This window comes from Pseudophryne corroboree, chromosome 1 (genome assembly GCF_028390025.1).
Source record: "Pseudophryne corroboree isolate aPseCor3 chromosome 1, aPseCor3.hap2, whole genome shotgun sequence".
NCBI classification, from domain to species: Eukaryota; Metazoa; Chordata; class Amphibia; order Anura; family Myobatrachidae; genus Pseudophryne; species Pseudophryne corroboree.
This window is the reverse complement of record NC_086444.1, coordinates 358,511,598-358,537,495: the sequence shown is the minus strand read 5'-3', so window position 1 is coordinate 358,537,495 and position 25,898 is coordinate 358,511,598. Positions and strand designations below refer to the sequence as shown.

The 25,898-nt window shown below is 47.4% G+C and overlaps 1 long non-coding RNA gene across 2 annotated transcripts in view; it reads right to left on the bottom strand.

Moving 5' to 3' along the window:
• Positions 1-25,898, bottom strand: part of LOC135070727 (uncharacterized) — a 377,305-nt gene that overhangs the window by 349,397 nt on the left and 2,010 nt on the right. The gene's annotated exons all lie outside the window — the stretch shown is intronic.

The following is a 25,898-nucleotide window of genomic DNA, read 5'->3' as shown; positions in this document are numbered from 1 at the left end:
TAACTAACATTGTCTAAACAACATGTAGAATACTTAAGTGTCCTGTAAATGCACAGCACTGATGAGGCAGGCGGCTTTACAGAGGAGACAGTGCCCAGCAGTCCCAGAATCAGCGCAGGTCTGTGTAATGGCGCCCAAACGCTGACAGAGAGTGAGGGAGAGATGCAGCTCCAGGGTGGGAACATCTGCTGTAGATGGCGCCTGGGGCTGGGGGAGGGCTACAGGTCAGAGCCTTATCTCCTCTGCTGGACATCACCACCGGGTACTATGGAGCCTTACTAAACGGTTTCTAGTAAATCTGACCTGTGCTCCTTGCCCCGGTGGATATAGTGGGGTCCCTGCACGGCCACAGTGTCCACGCCAGCGGCGCGGTCCATCTTCGGAGACCGCGACCGGATAACGATTTCGGCGGGTCCCACCTGGGGGACCACTTACCTCCTCCCTATCGTGCGGCCACGCGATCCAGGAGAGCAGCGGCGATGATGTGTGCCTGATGAGACTGGAGCACCTCCGCTGTAAGTACCCGGCAACCAGGGCACGGGAGTATACAGCACCGCTGGGGAAAGTGAGGGAGCCGCAGCACGATATGTCAGTATGACATATAGCACCAAGTGCCTATGCTGCGGCACCAACTTACAAACTGAGCTCTAGTGCCTGGAGGCGAGGATATAGAGGAGGCGGTGCAGTGCATCCTGGGAGCAGTCTGTTGGTGCCTCGGATCAAGATCCAACTCTACACCCCGATGTTATTCCCTGTGGAAAACCAGTGTACACCGCTGCAGAAATAGATAGATAGATAGATAGATAGATAGATAGATAGATAGATAGATAGATAGATAGATAGATAGATAGATAGATAGAGATAACGAGATTTATGGAAAGAACTTACCGTTGTTATAAATCTCTTTCTGCGAGGTACACTGGGCTCCACAAGGATTCACATCGGGGTGTAGAGCAGGATCTTGATCCGAGGCACCAACAGGCTCAAAGTTTTGACTGTTCACAAGATGCACAGCGCCGCCTCCTCTATAACCCCGCCTCCATGCCAGTGAGCTCAGTTTCGTAACCAGCCCAATGCAGTAGCAGGTACCAGAGACGACAACCGCTCGTAGCCAATTACACCACACACTCACCGCAGGAGAAGGTGTCAGCGGCTATGCCAATACCAACCCAAAGAAGCTAAGTGCGTCAGGGTGGGCGTCTTGTGGAGCCCAGTGTACCTCGCAGAAAGAGATTTAACAACGGTAAGTTCTTACCATAAATCTCGTTTTCTGCTGCGGGGTACACTGGGCTCCACAAGGATTCACATCGGGGATGTCCTAAAGCAGTTAGGGGACACACTGTAGCGGGCACAAGAACCCGACATCCAAAGGAAGCATCCTGGGAAGCGGCGATATCAAAGGCAAAGAACCTAATTAACGTGTTCCCAGAGGACCACGTAGCCGCCTTGCACAATTGTTCAAGGGTCGCACCACGGTGGGCCGCCCAAGAAGGTCCAACCGACCGAGTAGAATGGGCTTTGATGGTAGCAGGAACCGGACGACCAGCTTGTACATAAGCATGTGCAATCACCATTCTAATCCATCCTGCCAGAGTCTGCTTGGAAGCAGGCCAGCCACGTTTGTGAAAACCAAACAACACGAAAAGAGAATCGGATTTCCTAATGGAGGAAGTTCTCTTCACATAGATACGGAGAGCCCGTACCACATCCAAAGATCGCTCTTTGGAAGACAACTCAGGAGAATTATAGGTTGGAACACACAATCTCCTGGTTAAGGTGGAAGGAAGACACCACCTTGGGTAAATAACCTGGGCGTGTTCGAAGCACCGCCAGGTCATGATGAAAAATCAAATGGGGAGACTTATAGGATAAGGCACCCAATTTCAAGACCCTTCTAGCTGAAGCAATAGCCAGCAAAAACAACACCTTAAGGGAAAGCCACTTAACGTCAGCAGAGGCAAAAAGCTCAAACGGAGACTCTTGTAAGGCCTCCAAGACCACCGACAGATCCCAAGGGGCCACAGGTGGCACATAAGGAGGCTGAATCCTCAACACACCCTGAGTGAATGTATGGACATCAGGGAGGGTAGCAATTTTTCTCTGAAACCAAACCGACAAGGCAGAGATGTGAACCTTGAGGGAGGCCAGACACAAGCCTAAGTCAAGGCCCTGTTGTAGAAAAGCCAACAGTTTGGCCGTACTAAACTTGAAAACGTCATGATTGTGAGAAGCACACCACGTAAAGTAAGCATTCCAGACCATATGGTAGATCCGAGCAGAAGCCGGCTTACGGGCCTTCAACATAGTTTGAACGACCGCCTAAGAAAAACCCTTGGCCCTCAGGACGGAAGCCTCAAGGACCATGCCGTCAAAGCCAGACGGGCTAAATCCTGGTAAACACAAGGGCCCTGAACGAGGAGGTCTGGTCATTGTGGAAGTAGAAGGGGACGATCCCACAAGAGACCCAGTAGATCTGAGAACCAGTGCCGTCTGGGCCACGCTGGAGCGACCAAAAGCAGGTTTACTCCTTCTTGCTTGAACTTCCATATTACTCTGGGCAGGAGTGACACTGGAGGGAACACGTACGGTAGCTGAAAGTTCCATGGAATCACCAGAGCATCCACGAACGCAGCTTGAGGATCCCTTGTCCTTGCTCCGAAGACCGGAACCTTGTGATTGTGTCGAGACGCCATCAGATCCACATCTGGAAGGCCCCACGAGAAGTTGAAACACCTCCGGAGGGTGGCTCCACTCTCCTGTGTGTACGTCCTGACGACTGAGATAGTCCGCTTCCCAGTTTAGGACACCCGGAATGAACACTGCGGATATGGGCGGCAGATGGCGTTCTGCCCACTGAAAAATCCTTGATACTTCCTTCATTGCCATGCGGCTTCGAGTGCTGCCTTGATGATTGATGTATGCCACCGTGGTGGCGTTGTCCGATTGTACTTGAACAGGTCTGTTCTGTATGAGATGCTGGGCCATTGTCAACGCATTGAACACTGCCCGCAGTTCCAGAATATTTATCGGGAGTAGAGACTCCTCCTTGGTCCACCAACCCTGAAGAGAGTGTTGTTCCAACACCGCGCCCCCCCCCCCCTCTCTCCATTGTCAGGAGGACCCAGTCGGATATCCAGAATGGACGGCCCCTGCTCAATTGATGGTCCTGCAGCCACCAGCTCAGTGACAGGTGGACCTCCGGAGACAATGAGATCATGTGAGATCTTATCCGGTGAGGATAACTTCTGCAGAGGGCGCGAATGGAACTGAGCATACTCCACCATGTCGAAAGCCGACACCATGAGACCTAGCACTTGCATTGCCGAATGTATCGGCACTTGCGGACGAGATAGGAAGCATCAAATCCTGTCCTGAAGCTTCAGGACTTTCTCCTGAGACAGGAACAACCGTTGGTTGTGAGTGTCCAATAACGCTCCCAGGTGTAACATGCTCTGAGCAGGAACCAGGGAGGATTTCTTCCAGTCGATCAGCCACCCATGGGCTGTCATGTACTGGACCGTCAGATCGAGATGACACAGGAGATGTTCTGGGGAATTTGCCAGGATCAACAAATCATCCAAATACGGTAGGATCCTGACCCCTTGACGGCGGAGCGTAGCCGTCATGTCCGCCATTACTTTGGTGAAAACTCGGGGAGCCGTTGTCAAACCAAAGGGTAACGCCCAAAGTTGGTAATGAAGGTTGCCCACTGCAAACCGCAGGTACTGTTGATGAGATACCACAATAGGGATATGCAGGTAGGCATCCTGTATGTCCAGGGAGACCATAGTCTCCAGGCTCCATGGCCAGAACAATAGAGCGCAGCGTTTCCATACGAAACTTGGAGACCCGCACATGCTTGTTCAAGGACTTCAGATTGAGAATGGGCCGCGAGGACCCGTTCGGTTTCGGGACTAGAAACAGCGGTGAATAGTACCCCTTGCCTCTCTGAGCCAGAGGCACCCCGTACCACCACTCCTGTGATCAGGAGGGAATGTACCACTGAGTGCAACGTGTTTGCTTTTGCTGGATCCAGAGGCACATCTGTCAGGCAAAATCGATGAGGTGGGTGATTCTTGAAGGGTATGGCGTAACCTCGAGCAACAACTTCCCTCACCCTGGTATCTGAAGTGGCCTTCAACCATTCCTGGGCAAAACCTAGAAGTTGGCCCCCCACCCAGAGGGAGGCCCGCCCCGTCATGCGGCCGGCCCAGGCACGCGTCGGTCTGGGCTTGGCAGGTCTGGAAGCACGAGCTTGCTGTGGGTACGCCTGACCTTTTGCTTTACCTGGAGTACGAAAGGGGCAAGGGAAAGTACTTTTAGCCTTCTGTGCGGAAGGAGCCGTACTAGGTAGGCAAGCTGTTTTAGCAGTAGCCAAATCAGCCACAATCTTATTGAGGTATTCTTCAAAGAGAATGTCTCCTTTGAAAGGAAGCACCTCCAGGGTTTTCTTGGAATCCAAATCCACCGACCAGGATCTCAACCAAAGGATACGTCGGGCCAAGACGGACGCAGTAGCAGCCTTGGCCGCGAGCACCCCGGCATCGGAGGTTGCCTCCTTAAGGTACAGAGAAGCCGTGGCAATATACGAGAGACATTGTCGAGCATGCTCAGACGCATCGGAAGGCAGTTCCGCCTCGAGTTACTGAGCCCACGCCTCAACAGCTTCAGCAGCCCATGTCGCTGCAATAGTTGGCCTTTGTACATCCACTGTAAGGGTATAAATCACTTTAAAACAGCCCTCCACATGACGATCCGTCGGTTCCTTCAGAGAGGTGATGGTAGTTACTGGCAGAGCAGAGGAAACAACCATGCGCGCCACATGAGAATCTACAGGCAGTGGGGTTTCCCAATTTTTACAGACCTTCGCAGAGAGAGGATAGAGAGCCAACAGTCTCTTATTCGGTGTAAATTTTGTCCCCAAATTTTCCCAGGATTCCTGACGTATGTCAACCAGGTATTTAGAGTAGGGTAAAACTTGTTTATCCACCTTCTTACTCTTAAACCTATCCGGTTTCTTGGAGACAGTTTCAGGCTCAGAATCATCAGACACTTGAAGAATGAGCCGTATCACCTCAAACAAATCCGAGACATCCACGGATGACTCCCCTTCCCCATCTGAAACATCAGCGTCAGTGGGGTCAGTATATGCACCGCCCTCCTCAGAGGACGTGTCAGTTAAAGCCGTGGATTGGGAGGAGGTAATGGCCCGTTTAGAAGACGACTTAGTCTTTGGCGGGCGAGAGTGACACTTAGATTTAGTCATAGATCGGTACAAATGCTGTAACTGAGTGGAAAGCTGATCTGCCCATGGCGGGTTCACAGCAGGGACCATAAACTGTTGCAGTGGCACAGGTGGTCCCACAGGGGGTGTCAATTTAGTCACAAGCGTGTTTAACAATGTGGAGAATGTAGCCCAAGGTGGGTCCTGTGATGCCCCAAGCGCTACCGACCCACTGAGGGGTAAGGAACCCCCGGAACCTGAACTCTCAGCTGCTAAATTATCCTCCAATATATCTGCGGCCTCACTACCACGCAGTGTGGGAGAGGCCCCAACGTCGTTGCCACGTGTAGCAGACATAACTATGTGCACAATAATGGGCAACCCGGTACAAGGTGTAGCAGCACTATACCTAGCAAGAACTCTCAGAAAAGAAGCCTAAGATGGCACAGACCAGGAGTTCAATAGATATAGAATATATGGTGATTATAAATCACAAGTAAAAATACCCCGACAGTATATCTTGTGATACAATCCTATATTAATTATAGAAAAACCTGAAACACTTGGCCCCCACAGGTATAGCAATATAGGAATAGCACGCTGAGTGAAATACCCCGCAATAAGGCAACCACGCAGCATCTACATGCACACACACATATATAGTCACAAGCGTACCATGCAGAAATTATGTACCATAAACTGCACTGGACTAGCAATACAAAGTAATACTCAGTATGGCTTTATGTGATAACTATAGATATAACAAACACAGTAAGCACTGGATGTATATCACAGGGTGTTTGTACCACACAGCCCTGAATGTATGCACTCTTTCTTAACTAACACAGTCCCAGTGACAGGTAGAATACTCAAGTATCCTGTAGGAAGCACAGTAGCGGCGTGCGGTGAGGTCAGTGGCTGGTGAGGCACTACAGCCATAATGTCCGCTGGATCCAGCCGAAGACCCCTACCGCCGCCGAGCCAATGCCCGCTACTGCCTCTGAGCTGATACCCACTGCCACCGCCAATGGCTTACAAACTTGCCCACCATCAACTGACCCAGCCCTCCGCCAGTAATTTGCATCTCAGTCCGATGCTGCCAATGCCCGCTGCCTGCCTGCTCATCATACTTGTGATATATTGTACATTTTTATAGAAAAAAATATATATAGTGTTTGGGACTGGGAAGGGAGTGGGAGGAGGACATGAGTGCAATTTAGTTGTCCAGGGCTTCCATTAACTTAATGGAGAAGGGTCTGAATGGGTTAAAAAATGTAAATAAAAATGCGTGAGGTCCCCCCTTCTAAGTATAACCAGCCTCGGGCTCTTTGAGCCGGTCCTGGTTGTTTAACTACTGGGAAAAAATTGGACAGGGGTTCCCCATATTTAGACAACTAGCACCGAGCTCTTAGTCCGGTCCTGGTTCCAAAAATATGGGGGACAAAAGATGTAGGCATCCCCCGTATTTTTAAAACCAGCACCGGGCTCCACTAGCAAGGGACATAATGCCACAGCCGGGGGACACATTTATGTAGGTCCTTGCGACCGTGGCATTACCCCCCCAACTAGTCACCACTGGCCGGGGTTCCCTGGAGGAGTGGGGACCCTTTAAATCAAGGGGTCCCCCCCTCCAGGCACCCAAGGGCCAGGGGTGAAGCCCGATGCTGTCCCCAGCACCCCTGGGCGGTGGGTGTTGGGCTGATAGCCATAAGTGTGTAAAAAAAAGAATATTGTTTTTTGTTGTGGAAGTACAAGGCCCAGCAAGTCTCCCCCACTTGCTGGTACTTGGAGAACCTCAAGTACCAGCATGCGGGGAAATAACAGGCCCACTGGTACCTGTAGTTCTACAACAACAAAAAATACCCAAATAAAAACACAACACGCACCGTGAAAGTAAAAATGTATTAAAACTAGAGATGAGCGCCTGAAATTTTTCGGGTTTTGTGTTTTGGTTTTGGGTTCGGTTCCGCGGCCGTGTTTTGGGTTCGAACGCGTTTTGGCAAAACCTCACCGAATTTTTTTTGTCGGATTCGGGTGTGTTTTGGATTCGGGTGTTTTTTTCAAAAACACTAAAAAACAGCTTAAATCATAGAATTTGGGGGTCATTTTGATCCCAAAGTATTATTAACCTCAAAAACCATAATTTACACTCATTTTCAGTCTATTCTGAATACCTCACACCTCACAATATTATTTTTAGTCCTAAAATTTGCACCGAGGTCGCTGTGTGAGTAAGATAAGCGACCCTAGTGGCCGACACAAACACCGGGCCCATCTAGGAGTGGCACTGCAGTGTCACGCAGGATGTCCCTTCCAAAAAACCCTCCCCAAACAGCACATGACGCAAAGAAAAAAAGAGGCGCAATGAGGTAGCTGTGTGAGTAAGATTAGCGACCCTAGTGGCCGACACAAACACCGGGCCCATCTAGGAGTGGCACTGCAGTGTCACGCAGGATGTCCCTTCCAAAAAACCCTCCCCAAACAGCACATGACGCAAAGAAAAAAAGAGGCGCAATGAGGTAGCTGTGTGAGTAAGATTAGCGACCCTAGTGGCCGACACAAACACCGGGCCCATCTAGGAGTGGCACTGCAGTGTCACGCAGGATGTCCCTTCCAAAAAACCCTCCCCAAACAGCACATGACGCAAAGAAAAAAAAGAGGCGCAATGAGGTAGCTGACTGTGTGAGTAAGATTAGCGACCCTAGTGGCCGACACAAACACCGGGCCCATCTAGGAGTGGCACTGCAGTGTCACGCAGGATGTCCCTTCCAAAAAACCCTCCCCAATCAGCACATGATGCAAAGAAAAAGAAAAGAAAAAAGAGGTGCAAGATGGAATTGTCCTTGGGCCCTCCCACCCACCCTTATGTTGTATAAACAAAACAGGACATGCACACTTTAACCAACCCATCATTTCAGTGACAGGGTCTGCCACACGACTGTGACTGATATGACGGGTTGGTTTAGACCCCCCCCAAAAAAGAAGCAATTAATCTCTCCTTGCACAAACTGGCTCTACAGAGGCAAGATGTCCACCTCATCTTCACCCTCCGATATATCACCGTGTACATCCCCCTCCTCACAGATTATCAATTCGTCCCCACTGGAATCCACCATCTCAGCTCCCTGTGTACTTTGTGGAGGCAATTGCTGCTGGTCAATGTCTCCGCGGAGGAATTGATTATAATTCATTTTAATGAACATCATCTTCTCCACATTTTCTGGATGTAACCTCGTACGCCGATTGCTGACAAGGTGAGCGGCGGCACTAAACACTCTTTCGGAGTACACACTTGTGGGAGGGCAACTTAGGTAGAATAAAGCCAGTTTGTGCAAGGGCCTCCAAATTGCCTCTTTTTCCTGCCAGTATAAGTACGGACTGTGTGACGTGCCTACTTGGATGCGGTCACTCATATAATCCTCCACCATTCTATCAATGTTGAGAGAATCATATGCAGTGACAGTAGACGACATGTCCGTAATCGTTGTCAGGTCCTTCAGTCCGGACCAGATGTCAGCATCAGCAGTCGCTCCAGACTGCCCTGCATCACCGCCAGTGGGTGGGCTCGGAATTCTGAGCCTTTTCCTCGCACCCCCAGTTGCGGGAGAATGTGAAGGAGGAGATGTTGACAGGTCGCGTTCCGCTTGACAATTTTGTCACCAGCAGGTCTTTCAACCCCAGCAGACCTGTGTCTGCCGGAAAGAGAGATCCAAGGTAGGCTTTAAATCTAGGATCGAGCACGGTGGCCAAAATGTAGTGCTCTGATTTCAACAGATTGACCACTCGTGAATCCTTGTTAAGCGAATTAAGGGCTGCATCCACAAGTCCCACATGCCTAGCGGAATCGCTCCCTTTTAGCTCCTTCTTCAATGCCTCCAGCTTCTTCTGCAAAAGCCTGATGAGGGGAATGACCTGACTCAGGCTGGCAGTGTCTGAACTGACTTCACGTGTGGCAAGTTCAAAGGGCATCAGAACCTTGCACAACGTTGAAATCATTCTCCACTGCGCCTGAGACAGGTGCATTCCACCTACTATATCGTGCTCAATTGTATAGGCTTGAATGGCCTTTTGCTGCTCCTCCAACCTCTGAAGCATATAGAGGGTTGAATTCCACCTCGTTACCACTTCTTGCTTCAGATGATGGCAGGGCAGGTTCAGTAGTTTTTGGTGGTGCTCCAGTCTTCTGTACGTGGTGCCTGTACGCCGAAAGTGTCCCGCAATTCTTCTGGCCACCGACAGCATCTCTTGCACGCCCCTGTCGTTTTTTTAAAAATTCTGCACCACCAAATTCAAGGTATGTGCAAAACATGGGACGTGCTGGAATTTGCCCATATTTAATGCACACACAATATTGCTGGCGTTGTCCGATGCCACAAATCCACAGGAGAGTCCTATTGGGGTAAGCCATTCCGCGATGATCTTCCTCAGTTGCCGTAAGAGGTTTTCAGCTGTGTGCGTATTCTGGAAAGCGGTGATACAAAGCGTAGCCTGCCTAGGAAAGAGTTGGCGTTTGCGAGATGCTGCTACTGGTGCCGCCGCTGCTGTTCTTGCGGCGGGAGTCCATACATCTACCCAGTGGGCTGTCACAGTCATATAGTCCTGACCCTGCCCTGCTCCACTTGTCCACATGTCCGTGGTTAAGTGGACATTGGGTACAACTGCATTTTTTAGGACACTGGTGAGTCTTTTTCTGACGTCCGTGTACATTCTCGGTATCGCCTGCCTAGAGAAGTGGAACCTAGATGGTATTTGGTAACGGGGGCACACTGCCTCAATAAATTTTCTAGTTCCCTGTGAACTAACGGCGGATACCGGACGCACGTCTAACACCAACATAGTTGTCAAGGACTCAGTTATCCGCTTTGCAGTAGGATGACTGCTGTGATATTTCATCTTCCTCGCAAAGGACTGTTGAACAGTCAATTGCTTACTGGAAGTAGTACAAGTGGGCTTACGACTTCCCCTCTGGGATGACCATCGACTCCCAGCGGCAACAACAGCAGCGCCAGCAGCAGTAGGCGTTACACGCAAGGATGCATCGGAGGAATCCCAGGCAGGAGAGGACTCGTCAGAATTGCCAGTGACATGGCCTGCAGGACTATTGGCATTCCTGGGGAAGGAGGAAATTGACACTGAGGGAGTTGGTGGGGTGGTTTGCGTGAGCTTGGTTACAAGAGGAAGGGATTTACTGGTCAGTGGACTGCTTCCGCTGTCACCCAAAGTTTTTGAACTTGTCACTGACTTATTATGAATGCGCTGCAGGTGACGTATAAGGGAGGATGTTCCGAGGTGGTTAACGTCCTTACCCCTACTTATTACAGCTTGACAAAGGGAACACACGGCTTGACACCTGTTGTCCGCATTTCTGGTGAAATACCTCCACACCGAAGAGCTGATTTTTTTGGTATTTTCACCTGGCATGTCAACGGCCATATTCCTCCCACGGACAACAGGTGTCTCCCCGGGTGCCTGACTTAAACAAACCACCTCACCATCAGAATCCTCCTGGTCAATTTCCTCCCCAGCGCCAGCAACACCCATATCCTCCTCATCCTGGTGTACTTCAACACTGACATCTTCAATCTGACTATCAGGAACTGGACTGCGGGTGCTCCTTCCAGCACTTGCAGGGGGCGTGCAAATGGTGGAAGGCGCATGCTCTTCACGTCCAGTGTTGGGAAGGTCAGGCATCGCAACCGACACAATTGGACTCTCCTTGTGGATTTGGGATTTCGAAGAATGCACAGTTCTTTGCTGTGCTGCTTTTGCCAGCTTGAGTCTTTTCATTTTTCTAGCGAGAGGCTGAGTGCTTCCATCCTCATGTGAAGCTGAACCACTAGCCATGAACATAGGCCAGGGCCTCAGCCGTTCCTTGCCACTCCGTGTGGTAAATGGCATATTGGCAAGTTTACGCTTCTCCTCCGACAATTTTATTTTAGGTTTTGGAGTCCTTTTTTTACTGATATTTGGTGTTTTGGATTTGACATGCTCTGTACTATGACATTGGGCATCGGCCTTGGCAGACGACGTTGCTGGCATTTCATCGTCTCGGCCATGACTAGTGGCAGCAGCTTCAGCACGAGGTGGAAGTGGATCTTGATCTTTCCCTAATTTTGGAACCTCAACATTTTTGTTCTCCATATTTTAATAGGCACAACTAAAAGGCACCTCAGGTAAACAATGGAGATGGATGGATTGGATACTAGTATACAATTATGGACGGGCTGCCGAGTGCCGACACAGAGGTAGCCACAGCCGTGAACTACCGCACTGTACTGTGTCTGCTGCTAATATATAGACTGGTTGATAAAGAGATAGTATACTCGTAACTAGTATGTATGTATAAAGAAAGAAAAAAAAACCACGGTTAGGTGGTATATACAATTATGGACGGGCTGCCGAGTGCCGAGACAGAGGTAGCCACAGCCGTGAACTACCGCACTGTACTGTGTCTGCTGCTAATATATAGACTGGTTGATAAAGAGATAGTATACTCGTAACTAGTATGTATGTATAAAGAAAGAAAAAAAAACCACGGTTAGGTGGTATATACAATTATGGACGGGCTGCCGAGTGCCGACACAGAGGTAGCCACAGCCGTGAACTACCGCACTGTACTGTGTCTGCTGCTAATATATAGACTGGTTGATAAAGAGATAGTATACTCGTAACTAGTATGTATGTATAAAGAAAGAAAAAAAAACCACGGTTAGGTGGTATATACAATTATGGACGGGCTGCCGAGTGCCGACACAGAGGTAGCCACAGCCGTGAACTACCGCACTGTACTGTGTCTGCTGCTAATATATAGACTGGTTGATAAAGAGATAGTATACTCGTAACTAGTATGTATGTATAAAGAAAGAAAAAAAAACCACGGTTAGGTGGTATATACAATTATGGACGGGCTGCCGAGTGCCGACACAGAGGTAGCCACAGCCGTGAACTACCGCACTGTACTGTGTCTGCTGCTAATATAGACTGGTTGATAAAGAGATAGTATACTCGTAACTAGTATGTATGTATAAAGAAAGAAAAAAAAACCACGGTTAGGTGGTATATACAATTATGGACGGGCTGCCGAGTGCCGACACAGAGGTAGCCACAGCCGTGAACTACCGCACTGTACTGTGTCTGCTGCTAATATAGACTGGTTGATAAAGAGATAGTATACTCGCAACTAGTATGTATGTATAAAGAAAGAAAAAAAAACCACGGTTAGGTGGTATATACAATTATGGACGGGCTGCCGAGTGCCGACACAGAGGTAGCCACAGCCGTGAACTACCGCACTGTACTGTGTCTGCTGCTAATATATAGACTGGTTGATAAAGAGATAGTATACTTGTAACTAGTATGTATGTATAAAGAAAGAAAAAAAAACCACGGTTAGGTGGTATATACAATTATGGACGGGCTGCCGAGTGCCGACACAGAGGTAGCCACAGCCGTGAACTACCGCACTGTACTGTGTCTGCTGCTAATATATAGACTGGTTGATAAAGAGATAGTATACTCGTAACTAGTATGTATGTATAAAGAAAGAAAAAAAAACCACGGTTAGGTGGTATATACAATTATGGACGGGCTGCCGAGTGCCGACACAGAGGTAGCCACAGCCGTGAACTACCGCACTGTACTGTGTCTGCTGCTAATATATAGACTGGTTGATAAAGAGATAGTATACTCGTAACTAGTATGTATGTATAAAGAAAGAAAAAAAAACCACGGTTAGGTGGTATATACAATTATGGACGGGCTGCCGAGTGCCGACACAGAGGTAGCCACAGCCGTGAACTACCGCACTGTACTGTGTCTGCTGCTAATATATAGACTGGTTGATAAAGAGATAGTATACTACTAATATTATATATACTGGTGGTCAGGTCACTAGTCACACTGGCAGTGGCACTCCTGCAGCAAAAGTGTGCACTGTTTAATTTTAATATAATATTATGTACTCCTGGCTCCTGCTATAACCTATAACTGGCACTGCAGTAGTGCTCCCCAGTCTCCCCCACAATTATAAGCTGTGTGAGCTGAGCAGTCAGACAGATATATAATATATATAGATGATGCAGCACACTGGCCTGAGCCTGAGCAGTGCACACAGATATGGTATGTGACTGACTGAGTCACTGTGTGTATCGCTTTTTTCAGGCAGAGAACGGATATATTAAATAAACTGCACTGTGTGTCTGGTGGTCACTCACTATATAATATATTATGTACTCCTGGCTCCTGCTATAACCTATAACTGGCACTGCAGTAGTGCTCCCCAGTCTCCCCCACAATTATAAGCTGTGTGAGCTGAGCAGTCAGACAGATATATATAATATTATATATAGATAATAGATGATGCAGCACACTGGCCTGAGCCTGAGCAGTGCACACAGATATGGTATGTGACTGAGTCACTGTGTGCTGTGTATCGCTTTTTTCAGGCAGAGAACGGATTATAAATAAAACTGGTGGTCACTGGTCACTATCAGCAAAACTCTGCACTGTACTGAGTACTCCTAATGCTCCCCAAAATTAGTAAATCAAGTGTCTCTCTAATCTATTCTAAACGGAGAGGACGCCAGCCACGTCCTCTCCCTATCAATCTCAATGCACGTGTGAAAATGGCGGCGACGCGCGGCTCCTCATATAGAATCCGAGTCTCGCGATAGAATCCGAGCCTCGCGAGAATCCGACAGCGTCATGATGACGTTCGGGCGCGCTCGGGTTAACCGAGCAAGGCGGGAAGATCCGAGTCGCTCGGACCCGTGAAAAAAAACATGAAGTTCTGGCGGGTTCGGATTCAGAGAAACCGAACCCGCTCATCTCTAATTAAAACACACTTACACACTCACACATACTTACCTACATCCCACGCCGGTCACGTCCACTTGTCCATGTAGAATCCAATAGGGGTACCTGTAAAAATGAGAGAGAGATTACTTACCTACATCCCACGCCGATCACGTACACTTGTCCATGTATTGTAGAATCCAATAGGGGTACCTGTAAAAATGAAAGTTATACTTACAAACGAAGTAATCCACAGGAGGGGAGGGAGAGAGAGAGAGAGAAATAAATAGAAATGAATGAATATTATGCACTCACTGATGCGGGAAGACGTTAGCACAGACAGGGGAGAGTGCTGCTGCTGGCTGGGAGGATGGAGCAGGCGCCCCCAATAGTTGTGAGCCCAGTAGCTGTGCCCCAGTAGTTGTAACCCCTCTAGCTGTGCCCCCAGTAGCTTTGCCCCTTGTAGCAGTGCCCCGAGTAGTTGTGACCCCTGCAGTTGTGCCCCCAGTCGGTGTGCCCCTTGTAGCTGTGCCCCCTGTAGCTTTGCCCCCAGTAGCTGTGCCCCTTGTGGCTGTGCCCCAGTAGTTGTGACCCCTGTAATTGTGCCCCCAGTTGCTGTGCCCGCTGTAGCTTTGCCCCATGTAGCTGTGCCCCCTGTAGCTTTGCCCCCAGTAGCTGTGCCCCTTGTAGCTGTGCCCCCAGTAGTTGTTACCCTTGTAATTGTGCCCTCAGTCGCTGTGCCCCTTGTAGCTGTGCCCCCAGTAGCTTTGCCCCCAGTAGCTGTGCCCCTTGTGGCTGTGCCCCCAGTAGTTGTGACCCCAGTTGCTGTGCGCCCTAGCTGTGCCCCGAGTAGTTGTGACCCCTGTAGTTGTGCCCCCTGTAGCTTTGCCCCCAGTAGCAGTGCCCCGAGTAGTTGTGACCCCTGTAATTGTGCCCCCAGTCGCTGTGCCCCTTGTAGCTTTGCCCCCTAGCTGTGCCCCTTGTAGCAGTGCCCTGAGTAGTTGTGACCCCTGTAGTTGTGACCCCAGTCGCTGTGCCCCCAGTAGCAGTGCCCCGAGTAGTTGTGACCCCAGTAGCTGTGCCCCTTGTGGCTGTGTCCCCAGTAGTTGTGACCCCTGTAATTGCGCCCCCAGTTGCTGTACCCCTTGTAGCTTTGCTCCCAATAGCTGTGCCACCTAGCTGTGCCTCATGTAGCAGTGCCCCGAGTAGTTGTGACCCCTTTAGTTGTGCCCCTTGTAGCTGTGCCCCCAGTAGCTTTGCCCCCAGTAGCTGTGCCCCTTGTGGCTGTGCCCCCAGTAGTTGTGACCCCAGTTGCTGTGCCCCTTGTAGCAGTGCCCTGAGTAGTTGTGACCCCTGTAGTTGTGCCCCCTGTAGCTTTGCCCCCAGTAGCAGTGCCCCGAATAGCTGTGACCCCTGTAGTTGTGCCCCCAGTCGCTGTGCCCCTTGTAGCTGTGCCCCCTGTAGCTTTGCTCCCTAGCTGTGCCCCTTGTAGCAGTGCCCCGAGTAGTTGTGACCCCTGTAATTGTGCCCACAGTCGCTGTGCCCCCTGTAGCTGTGCCCCCTGTAGCAGTGCCCCGAGTAGTTGTGACCCCTGTAGTTGTGCCCCCTGTAGCTGTGTCCCCAGTAGTTGTGACCCCAGTAATTGTGCCCCCAGCTGCTGTGCCCACTGTAGCTGTGCCCCTAGTAGTTGTGCCCCCAGTCGCTGTGCCAGTGCCCCAAACACACACACATATAAAAAAAAAACCCACACACAATACTTACCGCTCCTGCAGCGCTGCCCTCCGTCTCCGTCCGCCGGCTCCTCTCTACTATGGGAGAGACGTCATAACGTCTCTCCCATAGTAGCGCCGCTCAGACACTAGTGGTCAATTATGACCTCTAGTGTCAGTCAGCGACGCCGGCTGCAGCGGGCGCCCACACAGCCCACGGCGCCTACTGCAGACGGGAAGGGGGGGGGGGATTAGTATGCGGCTCGCTACTGATTGGACAGAGGATCCAGCACTGGATCCGCTGGGCTAATCACATCTGGGGGACTGACAGGGGCGTGCATTCATCGGGGCTGAATGCACGCCCCTGTCATTGAGGCACCACTAAAGGTGCCGCTTCCCCATGCTTTTTCAATGGGCTTTAATGTTAGCAGCAGGAGGCACCTCTCCCGCTGCCTCCCAGCCCAACATTTTCACGGGGGGGAAATTATTAAAATAATAAATGAAGATATTTATCACAGACTCTGTGTTATAAATATCTTCTTTTTATTATTTTAATCATTATGACAGGGGAGGCACTGCCTCCCCTGAAGCACAGCACTGACAATCAGGCGGTTCCACAGAGGAGGATTTGCCCCAGCAATCCCAGGAACAGCAAGGCTCCATCTGTAATGGCCGCTGAGTCGCTGACCAAGAGTGAAGGAGAAGGAAGCAGCTCCAGGACAGGAACATTCTATAAATGGCGCCCTGGGGCTGGGGGGAGGGGCCACATGTCCAGCCTGCTCCCTCTGCTGGCATCCCCACCTTGTGTGCGGGCAGAACAACAAAACGGGGGGAACTGGTACTAAATCCCCCTGACATGTGTTCCCAAAATAATACCGTGGTGGCTAGTGGAGCAGCTGCCCAGTACTCAGTGTCCAAGCCAGCGCACGCGTGGACCGCCTCCTACGGCCGCGCTGGATCGCGGTAAAGTGCGGCACAGGAGCCCCTTACCTCCCCCTTGTCTGAGGCCCCGCGATCCGGGTAACGGCGGCGTGTGTGTGACTCACATTTAGGAAACCTGCGTCTCCGCTGCAGTGACCCGGCAACCCCGGCGCGGGAGTATACAGCGCCGCTGGGGGTGATGGAGCTGCACGCAGGAAAGTCTCTGAGACTTTGCCAGCAGCAGCCCTTGAAGTCTTCATACAGATTTCTGTTCAGTCTTAGTAAAATAAACTCTGAAATAGCTGCTTAAGGCAGCCACCTGTAAAGTGCCTGCATACTGCAAGGCACCAACTTACAAACTGAGCTCACTGGCATGGAGGCGGGGTTATAGAGGAGGCGGCGCTGTGCATCTTGAGAACAGTCAACAGTTTTGAGACTGTTGGTGCCTCAGATCAAGATCCTGCTCTACACCCCGATGTGAATCCTTGTGGAGCCCAGTGTACCCCACAGCAGAAATAGAGATATAGATATAAAGATATAGATATAAGAAACAAACAAGGACTGGCACTCCTATGATCCACAGAGGTGTGTAGTGCCCAGGTGCCGGTAAATGATAATGCAGTCAATGAACAGAGGATACGGCACTCCAAGACTTTACAACATACCCTCAGGCAGCAAAAGACCAAAGCTGACAGCGCAGCATAACGAAGTCAACGTTTCATTTAATAGAATAAATTTCGTCAGGACAGAATCAAAGAACAAAGTGAACAAAGCTTACCTTAAATAGCAACCACATACCACCACCCCATACAGATTATTCCATACACGTGCGGGTCCTGGACGGGGACTGATGACGTCACGGTCAAGCGACGCGCGCCCTCCGGCGCCGTAGTCATAGCAACCCGTCTGGTAGCCGCACCAATGCTGAGAGTGAAAATAAACACACATTAGAAAAAAAGAAGTAACAATCCCCAAGAAAGGAATAATTGTAACAATATATACAAGGGCTGAGCATGAAAGAAATACTAAATAATTAAGTACAGTCCTGAAAATTGTATCCCTAAAAAAATCTTTTATATGATTAATTGGAGATATCCCAAAAACCTGGAACGGACCATAGGAATATTTACAGAAAAATATACAGAAAATAAATCTGAGGATTACCTCAGCCTGAAAGGGCCAATACTGATATAACAGATTATGACCTATCGATATACGCATTGATAATGCACAGCACTATCATAAGGTACACATATTGCAAAAAAATAGCTATGAAAAAAAAGGTTAAGTATAGCTGTATGAAAAAACTGAATATATAAAGCAAAAAAATACATATGCAGAATCTGAGAAAAGAAAATTATAAAAAACAGCCTAAATTGTTAGATTCATTAAGTCCATAAGGGGCCAAGGTACGTAGCTCAAAGATCCAACGAGCTTCCTTACGGAGTAATGCTGTTCCACGGTCACCCCCTCGGATGTTGGTGGGGATGTGATCGATGATTTTGTGTCGCATGCTAGCCAGGGAATGTTTTGCCTCACGGAAATGCCGAGCTACGGGCTGTTCTTGATGAGTGCCTTCTAGAGCTGCACGGATGGCCTGACGGTGTAATGCCATTCTTTCTCTGAATTGGCGTATGGTTTTGCCAATGTATAGCAATCCGCAAGGGCATTTAATGTAATAAATTACAAAAGTACTTTGACATGACAGAATGTGAGTGATGCGGATCTTCTTTCCGGAATGTGGGTGGTTGAAGGTAGAGCCGCATTCCATGGACCTACAAGTGGTGCAGCCCAAGCACTTATAGCACCCCGGCTGTCGGGACAAAAAGGTCTTTTGAACGGTGCTTTGCATATTTGAAATGTCATTTCTGACTAAAATGTCCCTGAGATTTCGTTTGCGTTTATAGCTGGGCATAAGTTTGCAGTGTTTAATGGATTTGAGATCAGGGTCAGCGGTTAATACAGGCCATAGAGTTTTACTCACCTCCATGTTCCTTTGATTGAAGGGATGATATTCTTGCACGAACGGAATTCTATTATCATTAATTTGACCAGATGTTTTGATGGCCAAAGTGTGCTGTCTTGGAGTGTCCAATACTTGATTTTTGGTTATCTGTAATTGGGCTACATCATAACCACGGGCCACAAAATCCTGTATCATCATGTCAATTCGTTTTTCAGCCTTGACCGAAGTATCGCAAGTGCGGACTGCACGTAAGAACTGGGATTTCGGTAGACTACTTATGACGAACCCAGGATGTTGGCTGTCCGCCCTCAGGATTGTGTTGCGGTCAGTAGGTTTTTTATAGAGATCAGTGGTCACGAGTCCATCTTGTATGGATACTTCGCATCCAGATACTGAACCACTGAGTCGCTAATCTGATAGGTAAAGTGTATGTCAGCATCCATCTCATTGATTTCTTGCATCGCTGATTGGAATTCCAAACTGGTACCCGACCAGATGATGAACAAGTCATCTATGTATCTGGTTAAGTATACTATTTTGGATTGCATGGTTGGGTTCAAAAGAAAAAAGTCACGGTCCAGCTCAAACATGAAAATATTAGCTAGCGACGGCCCCACACAGGATCCCATCGCGCAACCTCTTTGCTGGATGTACCACTGCTGGTCAAATAGAAAATAGTTCCTTGTTAAGGATAGCATTAACAACTCACAGAAAAAATTGATGTCAGGACCTTTATAAGCCAAATTGCCCATGAGGAATCTGCGAACTGCCTGTACTCCTCGGTTGTGGGGAATGTTGGTGTATAATGATATAACATCCAGTGTGCATAAAAAACAGCCTGCCGGTAAGGTAGGTAAATTGGTCAATTTCCTTAGGAAGGTTGATGAATCCTTGAGATAGGTAGGTTGATCTTGGATGAGTTCTTGTAAAAAACTGTCCAAATATTGTGAAACGATGTAATAGATGGAGTCACGGGCACTAATGATGGGGCGTCCAGGTGGATGTGTAGAGTTTTTGTGAAGTTTAGGGATTGAATACAGGACTGGAGTTCTTGGATGATCTGTGATAAGTGCTTGGCAGACTTTATCCGTAATGACCCCACTTTGGCTGGCTTCCTGCAAAATGGCATCCAATTCTTTCTTGAATGTCGCAGTGGGGTCCGACCTTAAAAGTCTATATACCTCGGTGTCATTCAGTTGTTGGAGGATATCTTGTCGATAGTATTCTAAATCTAACACCACAACCCCCCCACCTTTGTCGGCGGGGCGAATGACTATGTCATTATAACTTTGTAGATTTTTTAGTGCTATGCGTTCACCTTTAGTTAAGTTGTTCCTGGGTGGCGGAGAATTGGTAACGTGTTCAGTGACACATTGATTGAGAGTTCTCGTGAATACTTTTAGAGAACTATTGGATGAAGAGGGATCAAACAGTGATTTAGGTCTGAACCTTTGTATCTGTGCAGATGGAAGTTGGACTGGTTGTTTGTCAAAAAATTCTCTCAGACGTATCTGTCGGGAGAACTTGTGGAGGTCTACTGTCCAATTGAAAAGGTCAAATTTTGATGTGGGGATGAACGAAAGTCCCCTGTCAAGTACACTCATCTCGTCATCAGTTAGAGTCCTATTGGACAAATTGAACACTATGTTCATTTTTTTGCTGCGCGCTTCTTGTTGGAAGATCCTTTTCCACTGGCCGCCTCTCCTACTTTTTTTGGTGGAATGCCGCGCTGAGCACGGGTGCGTACCCCTAAAGGGGGCTTGCCTGTGGTTTTGGTGGTATCACTGTCGCGTTCACTCTGGGAAGATTGAGAACCAGATGAATCGTTAGTGCGTTCACGAGCTTGACGCCATCTTGATGATCTGTTCGATTTAGACGAGATTCCCGGATTATTGACCCACGGGTAAACAGTACACTGTTGATAATCCCTCTGAACAGTAATTAATTTCTCACGTTTGAATCTGAGTAGGTCCACACGGTATTTTTCAGTTTGCTCCTTAAGTTTAGCCATCCAATCGGTTTCCGGATCTTTACTAAATGTGTCATTAATATTCATTTCAATTTCAGAAATACTGGTCTTAATGCGAGTTAATTCACGTTGAGACTCTTCTATCACTAACAGAAGCAGGTCAAAGCTGCATTTGTTGAGAACAGCCACCCAGCGTCGGCAAAATTCCGGATTAAATTTACCGATGGTGGGGGTGTTCTTGATTCTAAAACCCCTAGGGATCAATTTCTTGCGATAATAATCACTAAGGGTAGAACCATGAAGGAAATAGTCAATTTCTTTCTTTTTCAGTTTTAGAAGTTTGAAAAACAACTGCCCATTAGGCATGGTGATGTCAGGAGTGTCAGGAATTTCTGGAAACAAAATCCCTTCAGCTTCACTTTCTGAGAGAGAAAGCATTTCTCCAGGCGGTAAAGGCACATTCCTATAGCCACTGGTGTTAGGTTGCTCAGTGCCTGTTGCCATATTGCAAATTTCACCAGAAAGTCTTTGTGAAAAAATGTGTGAAGAAACAAAAAAATAAAAAAATAAATGAATGAAAAAAATAAATGAATGAAAAAAATGTGGATAATCTGTATCCTGGAGATAATTCCAAGGGTGCCTTGTCAGAAATTGCGGAGGAAAGGGGGTGTCCGTCGCTTACAAAACGGACATCTGCACAAACCCCCACACAACATAAGAAACAAACAAGGACTGGCACTCCTATGATCCACAGAGGTGTGTAGTGCCCAGGTGCCGGTAAATGATAATGCAGTCAATGAACAGAGGATACGGCACTCCAAGACTTTACAACATACCCTCAGGCAGCAAAAGACCAAAGCTGACAGCGCAGCATAACGAAGTCAACGTTTCATTTAATAGAATAAATTTCGTCAGGACAGAATCAAAGAACAAAGTGAACAAAGCTTACCTTAAATAGCAACCACATACCACCACCCCATACAGATTATTCCATACACGTGCGGGTCCTGGACGGGGACTGATGACGTCACGGTCAAGCGACGCGCGCCCTCCGGCGCCGTAGTCATAGCAACCCGTCTGGTAGCCGCACCAATGCTGAGAGTGAAAATAAACACACATTAGAAAAAAAGAAGTAACAATCCCCAAGAAAGGAATAATTGTAACAATATATACAAGGGCTGAGCATGAAAGAAATACTAAATAATTAAGTACAGTCCTGAAAATTGTATCCCTAAAAAAATCTTTTATATGATTAATTGGAGATATCCCAAAAACCTGGAACGGACCATAGGAATATTTACAGAAAAATATACAGAAAATAAATCTGAGGATTACCTCAGCCTGAAAGGGCCAATAGTGCTGTGCATTATCAATGCGTATATCGATAGGTCATAATCTGTTATATCAGTATTGGCCCACTATAGTAGTGGCTATAGGAATGTGCCTTTACCGCCTGGAGAAATGCTTTCTCTCTCAGAAAGTGAAGCTGAAGGGATTTTGTTTCCAGAAATTCCTGACACTCCTGACATCACCATGCCTAATGGGCAGTTGTTTTTCAAACTTCTAAAACTGAAAAAGAAAGAAATTGACTATTTCCTTCATGGTTCTACCCTTAGTGATTATTATCGCAAGAAATTGATCCCTAGGGGTTTTAGAATCAAGAACACCCCCACCATCGGTAAATTTAATCCGGAATTTTGCCGACGCTGGGTGGCTGTTCTCAACAAATGCAGCTTTGACCTGCTTCTGTTAGTGATAGAAGAGTCTCAACGTGAATTAACTCGCATTAAGACCAGTATTTCTGAAATTGAAATGAATATTAATGACACATTTAGTAAAGATCCGGAAACCGATTGGATGGCTAAACTTAAGGAGCAAACTGAAAAATACCGTGTGGACCTACTCAGATTCAAACGTGAGAAATTAATTACTGTTCAGAGGGATTATCAACAGTGTACTGTTTACCCGTGGGTCAATAATCCGGGAATCTCGTCTAAATCGAACAGATCATCAAGATGGCGTCAAGCTCGTGAACGCACCAACGATTCATCTGGTTCTCAATCTTCCCAGAGTGAACGCGACAGTGATACCACCAAAACCACAGGCAAGCCCCCTTTAGGGGTACGCACCCGCGCTCAGCGCGGCATTCCACCAAAAAAAGTAGGAGAGGCGGCCAGTGGAAAAGGATCTTCCAACAAGAAGCGCGCAGCAAAAAAATGAACATAGTGTTCAATTTGTCCAATAGGACTCTAACTGATGACGAGATGAGTGTACTTGACAGGGGACTTTCGTTCATCCCCACATCAAAATTTGACCTTTTCAATTGGACAGTAGACCTCCACAAGTTCTCCCGACAGATACGTCTGAGAGAATTTTTTGACAAACAACCAGTCCAACTTCCATCTGCACAGATACAAAGGTTCAGACCTAAATCACTGTTTGATCCCTCTTCATCCAATAGTTCTCTAAAAGTATTCACGAGAACTCTCAATCAATGTGTCACTGAACACGTTACCAATTCTCCGCCACCCAGGAACAACTTAACTAAAGGTGAACGCATAGCACTAAAAAATCTACAAAGTTATAATGACATAGTCATTCGCCCCGCCGACAAAGGTGGGGGGGGTTGTGGTGTTAGATTTAGAATACTATCGACAAGATATCCTCCAACAACTGAATGACACCGAGGTATATAGACTTTTAAGGTCGGACCCCACTGCGACATTCAAGAAAGAATTGGATGCCATTTTGCAGGAAGCCAGCCAAAGTGGGGTCATTACGGATAAAGTCTGCCAAGCACTTATCACAGATCATCCAAGAACTCCAGTCCTGTATTCAATCCCTAAACTTCACAAAAACTCTACACATCCACCTGGACGCCCCATCATTAGTGCCCGTGACTCCATCTATTACATCGTTTCACAATATTTGGACAGTTTTTTACAAGAACTCATCCAAGATCAACCTACCTATCTCAAGGATTCATCAACCTTCCTAAGGAAATTGACCAATTTACCTACCTTACCGGCAGGCTGTTTTTTATGCACACTGGATGTTATATCATTATACACCAACATTCCCCACAACCGAGGAGTACAGGCAGTTCGCAGATTCCTCATGGGCAATTTGGCTTATAAAGGTCCTGACATCAATTTTTTCTGTGAGTTGTTAATGCTATCCTTAACAAGGAACTATTTTCTATTTGACCAGCAGTGGTACATCCAGCAAAGAGGTTGCGCGATGGGATCCTGTGTGGGGCCGTCGCTAGCTAATATTTTCATGTTTGAGCTGGACCGTGACTTTTTTCTTTTGAACCCAACCATGCAATCCAAAATAGTATACTTAACCAGATACATAGATGACTTGTTCATCATCTGGTCGGGTACCAGTTTGGAATTCCAATCAGCGATGCAAGAAATCAATGAGATGGATGCTGACATACACTTTACCTATCAGATTAGCGACTCAGTGGTTCAGTATCTGGATGTGGAAGTATCCATACAAGATGGACTCGTGACCACTGATCTCTATAAAAAACCTACTGACCGCAACACAATCCTGAGGGCGGACAGCCAACATCCTGGGTTCGTCATAAGTAGTCTACCGAAATCCCAGTTCTTACGTGCAGTCCGCACTTGCGATACTTCGGTCAAGGCTGAAAAACGAATTGACATGATGATACAGGATTTTGTGGCCCGTGGTTATGATGTAGCCCAATTACAGATAACCAAAAATCAAGTATTGGACACTCCAAGACAGCACACTTTGGCCATCAAAACATCTGGTCAAATTAATGATAATAGAATTCCGTTCGTGCAAGAATATCATCCCTTCAATCAAAGGAACATGGAGGTGAGTAAAACTCTATGGCCTGTATTAACCGCTGACCCTGATCTCAAATCCATTAAACACTGCAAACTTATGCCCAGCTATAAACGCAAACGAAATCTCAGGGACATTTTAGTCAGAAACGACATTTCAAATATGCAAAGCACCGTTCAAAAGACCTTTTTGTCCCGACAGCCGGGGTGCTATAAGTGCTTGGGCTGCACCACTTGTAGGTCCATGGAATGCGGCTCTACCTTCAACCACCCACATTCCGGAAAGAAGATCCGCATCACTCACATTCTGTCATGTCAAAGTACTTTTGTAATTTATTACATTAAATGCCCTTGCGGATTGCTATACATTGGCAAAACCATACGCCAATTCAGAGAAAGAATGGCATTACACCGTCAGGCCATCCGTGCAGCTCTAGAAGGCACTCATCAAGAACAGCCCGTAGCTCGGCATTTCCGTGAGGCAAAACATTCCCTGGCTAGCATGCGACACAAAATCATCGATCACATCCCCAACAACATCCGAGGGGGTGACCGTGGAACAGCATTACTCCGTAAGGAAGCTCGTTGGATCTTTGAGCTACGTACCTTGGCCCCTTATGGACTTAATGAATCTAACAATTTAGGCTGTTTTTTATAATTTTCTTTTCTCAGATTCTGCATATGTATTTTTTTGCTTTATATATTCAGTTTTTTCATACAGCTATACTTAACCTTTTTTTTCATAGCTATTTTTTTGCAATATGTGTACCTTATGATAGTGCTGTGCATTATCAATGCGTATATCGATAGGTCATAATCTGTTATATCAGTATTGGCCCTTTCAGGCTGAGGTAATCCTCAGATTTATTTTCTGTATATTTTTCTGTAAATATTCCTATGGTCCGTTCCAGGTTTTTGGGATATCTCCAATTAATCATATAAAAGATTTTTTTAGGGATACAATTTTCAGGACTGTACTTAATTATTTAGTATTTCTTTCATGCTCAGCCCTTGTATATATTGTTACAATTATTCCTTTCTTGGGGATTGTTACTTCTTTTTTTCTAATGTGTGTTTATTTTCACTCTCAGCATTGGTGCGGCTACCAGACGGGTTGCTATGACTACGGCGCCGGAGGGCGCGCGTCGCTTGACCGTGACGTCATCAGTCCCCGTCCAGGACCCGCACGTGTATGGAATAATCTGTATGGGGTGGTGGTATGTGGTTGCTATTTAAGGTAAGCTTTGTTCACTTTGTTCTTTGATTCTGTCCTGACGAAATTTATTCTATTAAATGAAACGTTGACTTCGTTATGCTGCGCTGTCAGCTTTGGTCTTTTGCTGCCTGAGGGTATGTTGTAAAGTCTTGGAGTGCCGTATCCTCTGTTCATTGACTGAAGATATAGATATAGATATATATATAATATATATTTATTTATTTATTTATTTATTTTGGGGGGGCTATTTTGTCAGTCCCAGGGCTGGGGCCCACAATT